The following is a 12231-nucleotide window of genomic DNA, read 5'->3' as shown; positions in this document are numbered from 1 at the left end:
AGTTGCAGTTTAAACAACGCAAGTCAGTTTGGAAGTTATACAATTTTAACTTTCTTTTTAAAATTTCATTTACGATAGAAAAATCAGTGAGATAAGAGATCTCCCGTATGGTTTTACTCTTTTTTTTTGGGGGTGGGGGGGTGGGGGGGTGGGAGCAGGCGGTGGGGAATATCAAATCCCCAGTGCTGCAATACATCAGGCTACCAAAAAGGACTGGCAGGTTTGCCAACGCTGTTGGCCGTAGCCGAGCGTGCGGAGGAACGCGTCTTTACGATCTCTCGACCGTTACACCCGAGAACCAAAGATCAGCCGTACGTCGACTATCGGAAGACGTACTGCGCTTGGGTCTGTGCAAGGAAATCGGCTTACCCCTTTTTTTTTTTTTCCAGAGAGAGAGAGCGAAAAGTCTCCTTGCGGATGACTTCTACTGCCGAGCACGTCATCTCTGAAGATCCATTCTGATGGGAAGTTCGTAAAAGGCAACTCCTTTGAACGAGAAAGATTTCCATTCTGGAAAATCTCTTTCCAACCAAAGTCAAAATTACGCGCTGCAGGTTAAGGAAAAAGGACGCGACAGAAGCAGTAACTCACCAAAACCACATCAGGACTCTCTGTCGCTAGTTACGAGGCTGCTACCGCTTCTCGGGAAAGCCTGGAAAACGCACCGAAGCGACACCGATTTGTCCCGTGTTGTCCGCGCCTCTTCTTTGACCTTGATTGCTTTTAGCACAGATGCTAGCATCTCAGTAAGGTGTTCGAGTGCTCCTGTAAGGCATTTTAAACACTGACTGACTGAAAAAGCCTAAAGCTTTTATCGTGAAAACAAAGCCTGTTTCTCCCGAACATCCCAACTCTTACAAACGGTTCCTTTCCTCTTCTAGTCCAACGTTATTTTCACAGCACCCTTTCATAGCAAGCGCACAGAAACAGAAGACCGTGCTTGCAGGAAGAGAAAACAGACGGAGGGCAGCAAGCTTTGCATAGGCGTACCACGCTCCAGAACAGACCTCCTTTATTTTTAGTATTGGCGTTAAAATATTTCACATTAAAAAATCACATAGAAGGAGAGCTGCCACGTTCCTCGTGTTAACTGTAAAGTCCGTGCTACAAGCACCTTAGGAAAAATGCAGACACGTATCACAGGCCTACCTTGTACTTGCAGACCACTACGGATCCTTTCCATCTGTCTCGTACTTTCACGGCAGTTGACGTTCTGCTGAGAGGAAAGGAAAAAAAAAACAAACAACGTTTAGCACAAAGCTTCTTTTGCCGCGAAGAGAACAACTGAGTGGAGGAGAAAGTATTTGGCATCGTCTTTGGTGCAGTTGTTGAGACAGGCCACTAGAACTTCTGCACGTTTTAGACAACCGTGCCTTTTTTTTGGCTCATCGGCAGCTTTAGTTTCGCTAGAACTCGCTTTCCTAGAGACGCGCAGGTGACGGGCACAGGTACCTACGTACGTTTTCTCAAGCCTAAGTAGAGCCGCGATTTCCTCACCCGATACGTCCCAAGTGGAGTATTTTTGTTAAAGAGTACGGCAACCCATCCGTCCTCGCAAACTCGCTGCGAAAGAGGAATCCTTTTTTCCAGGCCGTTTCTCCAAACAGTCGAGATCTTTGAAAACCGCAGTTGTTTTAAAACATTTGGAGCACGTTGCCAAACAACGCTTGGCAGTAAGACTTTGACGTGTTTGACGCACGCAAATCTGGGGTAACTCGCTACTTGCTTCCTGTTGTCGTTGTTCTTCCTTCAGAAATTCTACTTGTAGCCAAGTTATTCGCTACTGGTTCAAGCATTTACCTTCCAGCTATTACCAGCGCGTTTACACAGGCGAGGAACTAAATCGCTCTTCTAAAACTACCCGAGTGAAAATGACAGCCACGAAAGAGGAGCGACAGAGAAGGAAAGGAGAGGTCAGGCAGCAAGAGAGCTCTGCAGGCTGCCACCAGTCAACATCGCACTCTTAAGGAAAAACAAACAAACAAACAAACAAAAAACCAAAGAAAAAAAACCCCAAAACACACAAACACAAAAACCAACAACAAAACAAAACTTTGACGTTGTACCTTTCTTTTCTTTTGGAGCTCGTCCCTGTCTCAGCTGATCGTCTCGACAGAGCACAAAGTGCAGATGATCCGTATCCCGATGACATCTGCACGCGATGAACACGTGTTCAGAAATAGTCCAGATCTGTAAGACTGGTGTCATTTGTGTGGTTCCAAGCATCATAACTCCATTTTACTGACCAATGCATTTGTGAGGAAACTAAGTAGCTTTTAAACGTAGCCTCTCCTTGGGGAGAAAAATGCGTTAGGGAGTGAAAAAAAGGATGATTCAGAGCTCCCAACCATGACGGAGCAGCGGGAGAACTAATGAAAGTGAAGACCAACAGCAGCAACGTGAAGCGGCATTTGGCTTCAATTCTGATCACGTACTTAAGCGGCTCTCCAAGTCTATACCTCCATCCTATGAACGACTAGCCCTTTTTTGGAAGGACCAACTTTTGTCCTTCAAAGTGCTAGATTGAAGACTCCACTGAACAGAACGTGGATTGAGCCACAGGACAACGTGCCATCGACGCTCTAATGAAAAAAAAATCACGTAAAAATCAAGTTGAAATATCAGCTTCCATCGTGTCTCATTCATTACGTTTCTAGTAGTACCTGGGTGCTCCAAAATTCACTCTCCTGACACCACGTAGTACTACAAATTGAGTTACGCAGGTAAAAATAAAAGGCTCTTTCCAACCTGCCCGTAAAATCAGTACGAACAAACAGAAGAGAAACACTTGACCCTAAAGAAGGTCACAGGCAGCTCTTAATTTATCGTAGGCGAAAGCTCATTCTTTTCCCTGAAAGGAAAACGCTCGTAACTACCCAGGGACCGATGCGGGAACGAGGCACGCGCGCTCTGTTAACGGCAACTGTTCATCAGCTTTTCTGCACCGGCACAAATTTGCCTTTTCCCTGGGTTTGACGTGGAGCACCTGCAGCGTCCTTGCACGCGCCAATGTTTCTCCCCGCTCCCCCGGCCCCCCACGTGCCATTACCTGAGCAGCAAGCGGCATCAGCCACGCAGGATTTTCTTCACGTGACGCAGAAGGTGACGCTGGGAAAAGAGGAGGCACAAAATGAACCTGTTTGTCACACCCAGCCAACGGTGAAAACCCAGGGAAGGATTCTGCCGTGCGGGGCCGGGCTGTGCACCCCCGGAGCTCCAGCCGGCCGGTTTCGCTCCCCTTTGCCGGGTACCGGGGAGACACCACCGCCTCGTGCTGCCGCCTGCCCCCCGGGGAGAGCCGGGGGACCCCCACCTCACTTCAGCCCTCGGGAACGGGACCGGGAGAGGCCCTCCACGCAAAGAGAGCGGATCCACGCGTGGCGTGGATTTAATCCCCGAGGGAAGAGGCCGGGCTCCCCGCTGGCAGAAGGACAACTCGCCTCCCTGCCGCTCGGAGCGCCTTGCCGGGGACAGCCCTGCCTGCGCCTGGCTGCTCTTCAGCCGTGCTGGGAGTGCAGTCTGGCCGACGGATGCTCCGGCAAACAGACACTGCAGCGAATCGCAGCTCCCGCTCGTTACAGCTGCTGGTAATTTTGCCTCTGGCTAAGGCATGCCCCAGACAGCGGACACCTCGTCTCGTTCCAGCTCCTGCTTGCTACGGTTCTGGCTAATCGAAGCTCCAGCTCTGCACCGTTGATTTCAGCTCCTTCTCCTTACAAGCTCCAGCTATTTGCAACAGCCTGGGCTTTTGACAAGGTCGTAAACCAACCGCCGTCAAAACTCGACTATTAGGATTAAATATCATAGTTGGACATTGTATAAGCATTAATGAGTTTGTACGACTAATTAGTTAATAACTATTCTAAGCAGTCGACAAGCAAGAGCTGGACTCGAAGAGGGCGTGCGGGGTCTGAAAAGCAGAGACCGCCTCTTCCCCCCAGAGACCACCGCAGACGTTGAGTTGGGCCTGGTGCATGCCGGCCTCCCGCACTTCGGGGTGCAGCAGGACCAGACCCGCCCCCCCCCCCGAGAGGGTCCACGCACCCTGCCCACCCCCTGCTTTCCCCTGCAGCCCCCAATGCCCTCCCACCCCCCCGCACAAACGGCCAAACCGGCTTCTGCTTTAGGCCCCCAAACCAGCTCACTTAGCGCCCATTTCTGAGCCCAAAAACCCAGCTGCTGCGCCTCTTCTCAAGTCCCAAAGGTGACCCCGGGGAGGGCAAGCGCTTGCGTGATGCTTCGGGCAGAAACGGGGCTGAAAGGTCCGATCCCGGTGCCGGGGGAGCAGAGGCGAGCTGGCTGGGACCAGCTTTTGCTCCTGGAACAACCCCAGGTCCCTGCTCCGAGGTCTTCCCCTTGGGGCCCTGGGGTGGACCTGTCCCTCCCCTTCAAATGCTGCAGGAGTTTCGGGGCAGAAGGCCGTTTCTAAGCCCTCTCTCCAGCAGCTCCTCCCTCGACTCGGCCCGCGAAGCCCCCAGTCTGCCTGCAGGGAGGGCTGGGGGGTCCCCGGCCCCACGGGGCGACAGTGGGGACTCGCAGGGAGGATCTGTTTGCACAAAGCGCCCCCCCCCCCCCCCCCCGCCCGCCGGCCCCCCCCGCCCCGGCCCACTGCGCGGCCCCCCTAGGGCACGCAGCCCCCCCCCCAACTCCCCACTCCTCAGATGCTCACAGCCCCTCCCCCGCCCGGAGCCCCCCCAGACCCTGTCCCCGGAGCCTGCAGAACCGCCCCCCCCCCCGCCACAGCCCCGCTCCCCGGGCCCGCGGCCCCTCACACTCACGCTGCGCCGCCGCCTCGGTGCAGAGCCCGCCGCGCGGCCCGTTGGAATACCGTCCGCAACCAATCAGCGCGCGGCTCCACCGGACCGCCCGCGCGAGGCACGCCGGGAGTTGTAGTCCCCACCCGGGACCGCGCATGCGCACGGCGCCCCGGGGACCGGGCATGCGCACGGCTCCCCGGGGACCGCGCATGCGCACGGCGCCCCGGGGACCGCGCATGCGCACGGCTCGCAGCCCCTCCCCAGCGTTTGCAAGCACTTCCCAGCCCCAGGACCCCCGGAGCTCACAGCACCCGACCACACCATTTTCCAGCCCCCTGGGAGCCCCACTCTCAAGTCCCGCCAGGACCCACAGCCCCACTCCCCAGCTCCTTGGGGGACCTTGATCTCGATGGTCCGGGAGTCCTCCAGGTGTACTCTCTGGTCTGGACGTCCGTCTCTATGATCCGGCGTTCCTCCAGGAGTACTCTCTAGGCCGGACTTTGCTCTCTATGGTCCGGCAGTCCTCCGGGGGTACTCTCTAGGCCGGACTTTGCTCTCTATGGTCCGGCAGTCCTCCGGGCGTACTCTCTAGGCCGGACTTTGCTCTCTATGGTCCGGCAGTCCTCCAGGCGTACGCTCTAGGCCGGACTTTGCTCTCTATGGTCCGGCAGTCCTCCGGGCGTACGCTCTAGGCCGGACTTTGCTCTCTATGGTCCGGCAGTCCTCCGGGCGTACTCTCTAGGCCGGACTTTGCTCTCTATGGTCCGGCAGTCCTCCAGGGGGTACTCTCTAGGCCGGACTCTGCTCTCTATGGTCCGGCAGTCCTCCGGGGGTACTCTCTAGGCCGGACTCTGCTCTCTATGGTCCGGCAGTCCTCCAGGGGGTACTCTCTAGGCCGGACTCTGCTCTCTATGGTCCGGCAGTCCTCCAGGGGGTACTCTCTAGGCCGGACTTTGCTCTCTATGGTCCGGCAGCCCTCCGGGGATACTCTCTGGTCCAGCTCCCGTCTCTATGGTCCGGGAGTCCTCCGGGGGTACTCTCTAGGCCGGACTTTGCTCTCTATGGTCCGGCAGTCCTCCAGGGGGTACTCTCTAGGCCGGACTTTGCTCTCTATGGTCCGGCAGTCCTCCAGGGGGTACTCTCTAGGCCGGACTTTGCTCTCTATGGTCCGGAAGTTCCCCACGTGCCCTCTCCGGTCCGGACGACCGTCTCGATGGTCCGGCAGTCCTCCAGCTGTACTCTCTAGGCCGCACATTTTCCTCTATGGTGCGGAAGTCCCCCAGGTACATTCTATGCGTCTGGACCTCCGTCTCTATGGTCCGGAAGTCCTCCAGGTATACTCTCTGGCCCGGCAGTCCGCCATCTCTATGGTCCGGGAGTCCTCCAGCTATACTCTCTGGTCTGGACTCTATGGTCCGGAAGTCCTCCAGCCCCTCTCCCCGACCCCCTAGGGCTCGCAGCCCCCCCCGGCCCCCCCGGGATGCACAGCCCCACTCCTCGGCCCCCTCGGGGGTCCGCAGCCCCCCCAGTCCCCCTCCCCAGATGCTCACAGGGGGAAAGGAACGGCTCGGCCTCAAGCTCTGCGGGCTGCCTGTGGCCCCTGCAGAGCCCACGATCCTCGGCAGCCCACACGCGGGGCGAAGCTCACAGCCCGAGAAGGAGTCACGGGGTGCCGCCGCTCCTGCCACAACCCTCCTTCCCAGCCTGCTGCTGGAGCACAAGGCACTTGAAAGCAGCAGGAAAGAACAAGGAGGGCCTCGCAAGATGGCAGGAATAACGCGGGCAGCCTAAAGCGTTTAGCCAGGCAGGGCTTGCCACTCACCTTGTGCCGTGGTCGAATCCCAGCCCGCAACTCAGCACCACACAACCGCTCACTCGCTGCCCCCTCAGCGGGAGGGGGGAGAGAATTGGAAGGGCAAAAGTGAAAAAACTCCACTTGTAAGGGAAAGGAGGGGGGGAAAAAAACCCCAAACAACAGAGAGAAAAACCCCAGACAGACAAGCGGTACAAACGAAAACAAGGGCTCGCCGCCAACCGCCCGATGCCCAGCCAGCCGCAGCCCAGCAGCGGCCCCCCCGCCAACCGCCCCCCGAGTTTTATTTCCTGACGTCATAGTGTCTGGAACATCCCCTGGGTCCGCCGGGGTCAGCTCTCCCAGCGGTGCCCCCTCCCAGGCCCTCGCGCACCCCCAGCCCGCTCGCCGGCAGGGCGGGGCGAGGGGCAGCACAGCCCCCGGCGCCGTGCAAGCGCTGCGCAGCGGGAACTCACGCAGCCCCGCGTCACCGACGCCGTTTTCAGCACAAACCCAAAACGCAGGAGGAGGGCGAGCGGGGTGGGAGCGGGGGGCGGGGGAGCAGGAGGGGGGTGCCAGAGTTTGGGCGGGGGGCAACGGGCAGGTTGGCGGGGCAGGCAGCACCCCAGGGGTCCGGGCCCCTCAAATGGCTGGTGTTTCACCCCAAAGCTTCCCCAAATCGGGGGGTTTTTTGCTTTTCTATAATATCAAAACTGGGGTTTTTTCCTTTTCCAAAATATTCCACTTGGAGGTTTTTCAACGCTTTTTCACAACAAAAATTGGCGATTTTTGCTTTTTCGTTTTGTGCATGAAAATGGGGGTTTTTTTGCTTTCCGGCTGCCCAAATCCTGGTGGATTTGGCTTTCCCGGGAGCTCCAAGTTGGGTATTTTTCCCCAAAAAATGCGGGTTTTCTTTTTCCCCACCCCTTGCAGGCCCCAAATTAGGGGTTTTGTGGTGTTTTTATGCCGTGGCAGCAGGTCCCGCTCTGTGTGCACGGCCCTGCAGGGGAAAGTCCCTGTTGGGGGAACTGGCCCCCAATCAGGATGGGAAAAGGTGGAAAAGGAGAACAGGGAAGAGGCAGCTTTTGAAAGCGCTTTTGTATCTTCAATAGAGAGGTGTTTCGGGGGGGGGGGGGGGGTGAAGATTCTATAAACAGGGTTTCTTTGCATTTTACAAACCTTATCTATCATAGACGTTTACGCTTAACGTATTTACACATACCTCTATATGTATATTTAGTGAATATATTTATGTTTCACTTATACCCCCCTATTTCCCACTCATTATATATAATACCTGCTCAGACTAGATATCTGTCGACTTACATATTTTGACACTTAAATGTCTTTATAGACTTCTCTATTTAAACTTACGTATATTTACACTTATCTCTTTATAGACTTAGATTTTAGACTTAGATACCTATTTACACTTATAGATCATCTCTTAGATTACATACAATGCCTATTTAGGCTCTCTACATAACACGTAGTGAGTGTAGACAGCGGTATCTATTCAGACTTTTTTCTATTTTCAATTCCTTCATACATAAAATATATCATCCCTTTTGCATTTGGAAGCGCTTTCTTTTTTAATTTATATAGACATGAGTTCTTTTTGTATTTTAAAACCCTATATACGTCTTCCGAATTTTTTTCTGCTCTAAAATCCTTTATATAATAGGGCAGGTATAGGTTCCTATTTTGAAATCCTTGTATACGTATAAAGGAATATTATTTTTCCATATATAGAACAAGGAGAGATTTTTCTCTATTTCGAGGCCTCACAGATAGATTTACAGTTTTTTAAAAATTTTTGAACCCCCCCAGGAATTATCAGGCATTTTGGGGCTGTGACCCCCTTTTTGGGGGGGGGGGGGGACGACCCCCCCTTCCCCACTCACCTGCTCCTCCACGGCATCATCAGCCCGCCGGTGATGTTGGGGTGCCCCAAATGACATCATCACCCCTCCAGGCCCCCAAACCCCCCTTTTTATTCAGCCCCCAAAAAGGCACAACAGGAGGGAAACGGCCCCAACCGGCGGCTCGTTACGTCAATAATGCCGTTGGCGTATGTACGCACGCACCCCCGCCAAAAAGGGGGGCTCCGCTAGAAAGATAAAGGAGGGGCAGCCCCCCCAAACGCTTGCAGCCCCCCCTTAGCCCCCGTCCCGCAGGCTGGCAGCCGGCCCCTTACCCTCAGCACGCCCAACGACCGGCAGGCAAACCCGGGCCGGGGGTCTCTCCTGAGCACCACGGGACGCTTACAGCGAGGCATCTGAAAAACAAAAATCCCAACGGATATTTCAGCACGTTAAAAAAACAGCACCGAAGGCAGCAGCGGAATTCGGTCAGGACAAGGGAGAGGGTAGCAGTCGAGCTAAAGGAGGGTGCCAGGCAAACGGGTGTCCTGGTTTCGGCTGGGATAGGGTTAAATTTCTTCCTAGTGCTGTGTTTTGGATTTAGTAGGAGGAGAACGTTGATAACACCCTGATGTTTGCAGTTGTTGCTAAGTGCCCTCCTAGTCCAAGGACAGCTCCCGTGCCTACTGACTGAGCTAGGTACACAAGGTGGGAGGGAACACAGCCAGGACAGCCAGCCCAGCTGGCCAACGGGGTATTCCATACCATGTGACGTCATGCTCAGTATATGAAGGGTAGGCGTGATCCAGGAAGTACCGATCACTACTTGGTTATCGGTCAGCGCGGGTGGTGAGCAACTTCATTGTGCATCACTCATTTTGTATATTTTATCATTATCATCATTATTTTCCCTTTTTTTCCCTGTTCTATTAAACTGTCTTTACCTCAACCCACGAGTTTTTCCTCACTCTTACCCTTCCGATTCTCTCCCCGTCCCGCTGGGGGTGGGGGGAGTGAGTGAGCGGCTGCGTGGTATTTGGCTGCCTGCCGGGTTAAACCACGACAACGGGTCAGCTCGAAATACAACGCGGCCTTTAAAAGCTCGAGCGATTCGAACGCTTAAAATCCGCGTGAGGACTAATTGACGCGATTCTGAACGCGTCCTTCGCAGAGAAGTAAACGCTCTCGCTGGTGTCGGAAAACGCCCCGTCCCTTCCTTACAGCACCGCTGCCGGGAGATAACCCCGTGAGGCTGCAGGACAAGGGCGCGCCGTAATCAGCATCTACGCTCACGGATCCGCCGCCACAGCTCCAGCCCTTGCGCTGCTGCTGCTGCTGCGCATCTCGCTCGCTTGGCCGATAAAGCTGAAAGTGAAGCGTAAAACTTTGAAGAGTAAAATGAAAAAGAAAGAACAAATCTCAGCAATTCACTTTATGTAAACGTACGCGCACCTTTTTAGCATACGTACAATGAGAAGGCTTATACCGTAAAAGTATTTCATTTTCCTTTTGCGTTAATTGAAATTGCGTAGCTGTGAATTCATGCCGTTAAATTATCTACCTCCAAACTACACAGCTATCGTTTGACCAGGGGTTTTGCGTGCGTTACGTGACTAGGAGCGGCGCCGAGACCGATGCTACCGAACTGCCGGGGAAAGGCGCCGTCGAAAGCGAGACAGAAATAAAGGACTTCAGAGCGCTCTGCCAAAAGATCGGGAAAAAAGCCCGTAACGTTCAGTTGCCTCTCTTTTGAAACGTTTAGAGCAACTACCCAACTGCTTAAGCACACCTAATAAATTATACGCTACGGCTATTTGGCAGTTGCAGTTTAAACAACGCAAGTCAGTTTGGAAGTTATACAATTTTAACTTTCTTTTTAAAATTTCATTTACGATAGAAAAATCAGTGAGATAAGAGATCTCCCGTATGGTTTTACTCTTTTTTTTTGGGGGGGGGGGGGGGGGTGGGGGGGTGGGAGCAGGCGGTGGGGAATATCAAATCCCCAGTGCTGCAATACATCAGGCTACCAAAAAGGACTGGCAGGTTTGCTAACGCTGTTGGCCGTAGCCGAGCGTGCGGAGGAACGCGTCTTTACGATCTCTCGACCGTTACACCCGAGAACCAAAGATCAGCCGTACGTCGACTATCGGAAGACGTACTGCGCTTGGGTCTGTGCAAGGAAATCGGCTTACCCCTTTTTTTTTTTTCCAGAGAGAGAGAGCGAAAAGTCTCCTTGCGGATGACTTCTACTGCCGAGCACGTCATCTCTGAAGATCCATTCTGATGGGAAGTTCGTAAAAGGCAACTCCTTTGAACGAGAAAGATTTCCATTCTGGAAAATCTCTTTCCAACCAAAGTCAAAATTACGCGCTGCAGGTTAAGGAAAAAGGACGCGATAGAAGCAGTAACTCACCAAAACCACATCAGGACTCTCTGTCGCTAGTTACGAGGCTGCTACCGCTTCTCGGGAAAGCCTGGAAAACGCACCGAAGCGACACCGATTTGTCCCGTGTTGTCCGCGCCTCTTCTTTGACCTTGATTGCTTTTAGCACAGATGCTAGCATCTCAGTAAGGTGTTCGAGTGCTCCTGTAAGGCATTTTAAACACTGACTGACTGAAAAAGCCTAAAGCTTTTATCGTGAAAACAAAGCCTGTTTCTCCCGAACATCCCAACTCTTACAAACGGTTCCTTTCCTCTTCTAGTCCAACGTTATTTTCACAGCACCCTTTCATAGCAAGCGCACAGAAACAGAAGACCGTGCTTGCAGGAAGAGAAAACAGACGGAGGGCAGCAAGCTTTGCATAGGCGTACCACGCTCCAGAACAGACCTCCTTTATTTTTAGTATTGGCGTTAAAATATTTCACATTAAAAAATCACATAGAAGGAGAGCTGCCACGTTCCTCGTGTTAACTGTAAAGTCCGTGCTACAAGCACCTTAGGAAAAATGCAGACACGTATCACAGGCCTACCTTGTACTTGCAGACCACTACGGATCCTTTCCATCTGTCTCGTACTTTCACGGCAGTTGACGTTCTGCTGAGAGGAAAGGAAAAAAAAAACAAACAACGTTTAGCACAAAGCTTCTTTTGCCGCGAAGAGAACAACTGAGTGGAGGAGAAAGTATTTGGCATCGTCTTTGGTGCAGTTGTTGAGACAGGCCACTAGAACTTCTGCACGTTTTAGACAACCGTGCCTTTTTTTTGGCTCATCGGCAGCTTTAGTTTCGCTAGAACTCGCTTTCCTAGAGACGCGCAGGTGACGGGCACAGGTACCTACGTACGTTTTCTCAAGCCTAAGTAGAGCCGCGATTTCCTCACCCGATACGTCCCAAGTGGAGTATTTTTGTTAAAGAGTACGGCAACCCATCCGTCCTCGCAAACTCGCTGCGAAAGAGGAATCCTTTTTTCCAGGCCGTTTCTCCAAACAGTCGAGATCTTTGAAAACCGCAGTTGTTTTAAAACATTTGGAGCACGTTGCCAAACAACGCTTGGCAGTAAGACTTTGACGTGTTTGACGCACGCAAATCTGGGGTAACTCGCTACTTGCTTCCTGTTGTCGTTGTTCTTCCTTCAGAAATTCTACTTGTAGCCAAGTTATTCGCTACTGGTTCAAGCATTTACCTTCCAGCTATTACCAGCGCGTTTACACAGGCGAGGAACTAAATCGCTCTTCTAAAACTACCCGAGTGAAAATGACAGCCACGAAAGAGGAGCGACAGAGAAGGAAAGGAGAGGTCAGGCAGCAAGAGAGCTCTGCAGGCTGCCACCAGTCAACATCGCACTCTTAAGGAAAAACAAACAAACAAACAAACAAAAAAC

At 53.1% G+C, this 12231-nt stretch overlaps 1 long non-coding RNA gene across 1 annotated transcript; it reads right to left on the bottom strand.

The window, feature by feature from the left end:
• Positions 1 to 9330: 9330 nt before the first annotated feature.
• Positions 9331 to 12198, bottom strand: LOC142077300 (uncharacterized). The gene is made up of 4 exons (XR_012671708.1): positions 11383 to 12198; positions 10825 to 10998; positions 10604 to 10719; positions 9331 to 9776 (listed from the first exon to the last, which is right to left on the bottom strand). It is a non-coding gene; the product is annotated as an uncharacterized LOC142077300 (long non-coding RNA).
• Between the last annotated feature and the right edge of the window lie 33 nt (positions 12199 to 12231).

Source organism: Calonectris borealis, unplaced genomic scaffold, assembly GCF_964195595.1.
Source record: "Calonectris borealis unplaced genomic scaffold, bCalBor7.hap1.2 HAP1_SCAFFOLD_200, whole genome shotgun sequence".
NCBI lineage: Eukaryota > Metazoa > Chordata > Aves > Procellariiformes > Procellariidae > Calonectris > Calonectris borealis.
This window is presented reverse-complemented; position numbering and strand designations above follow the sequence as displayed.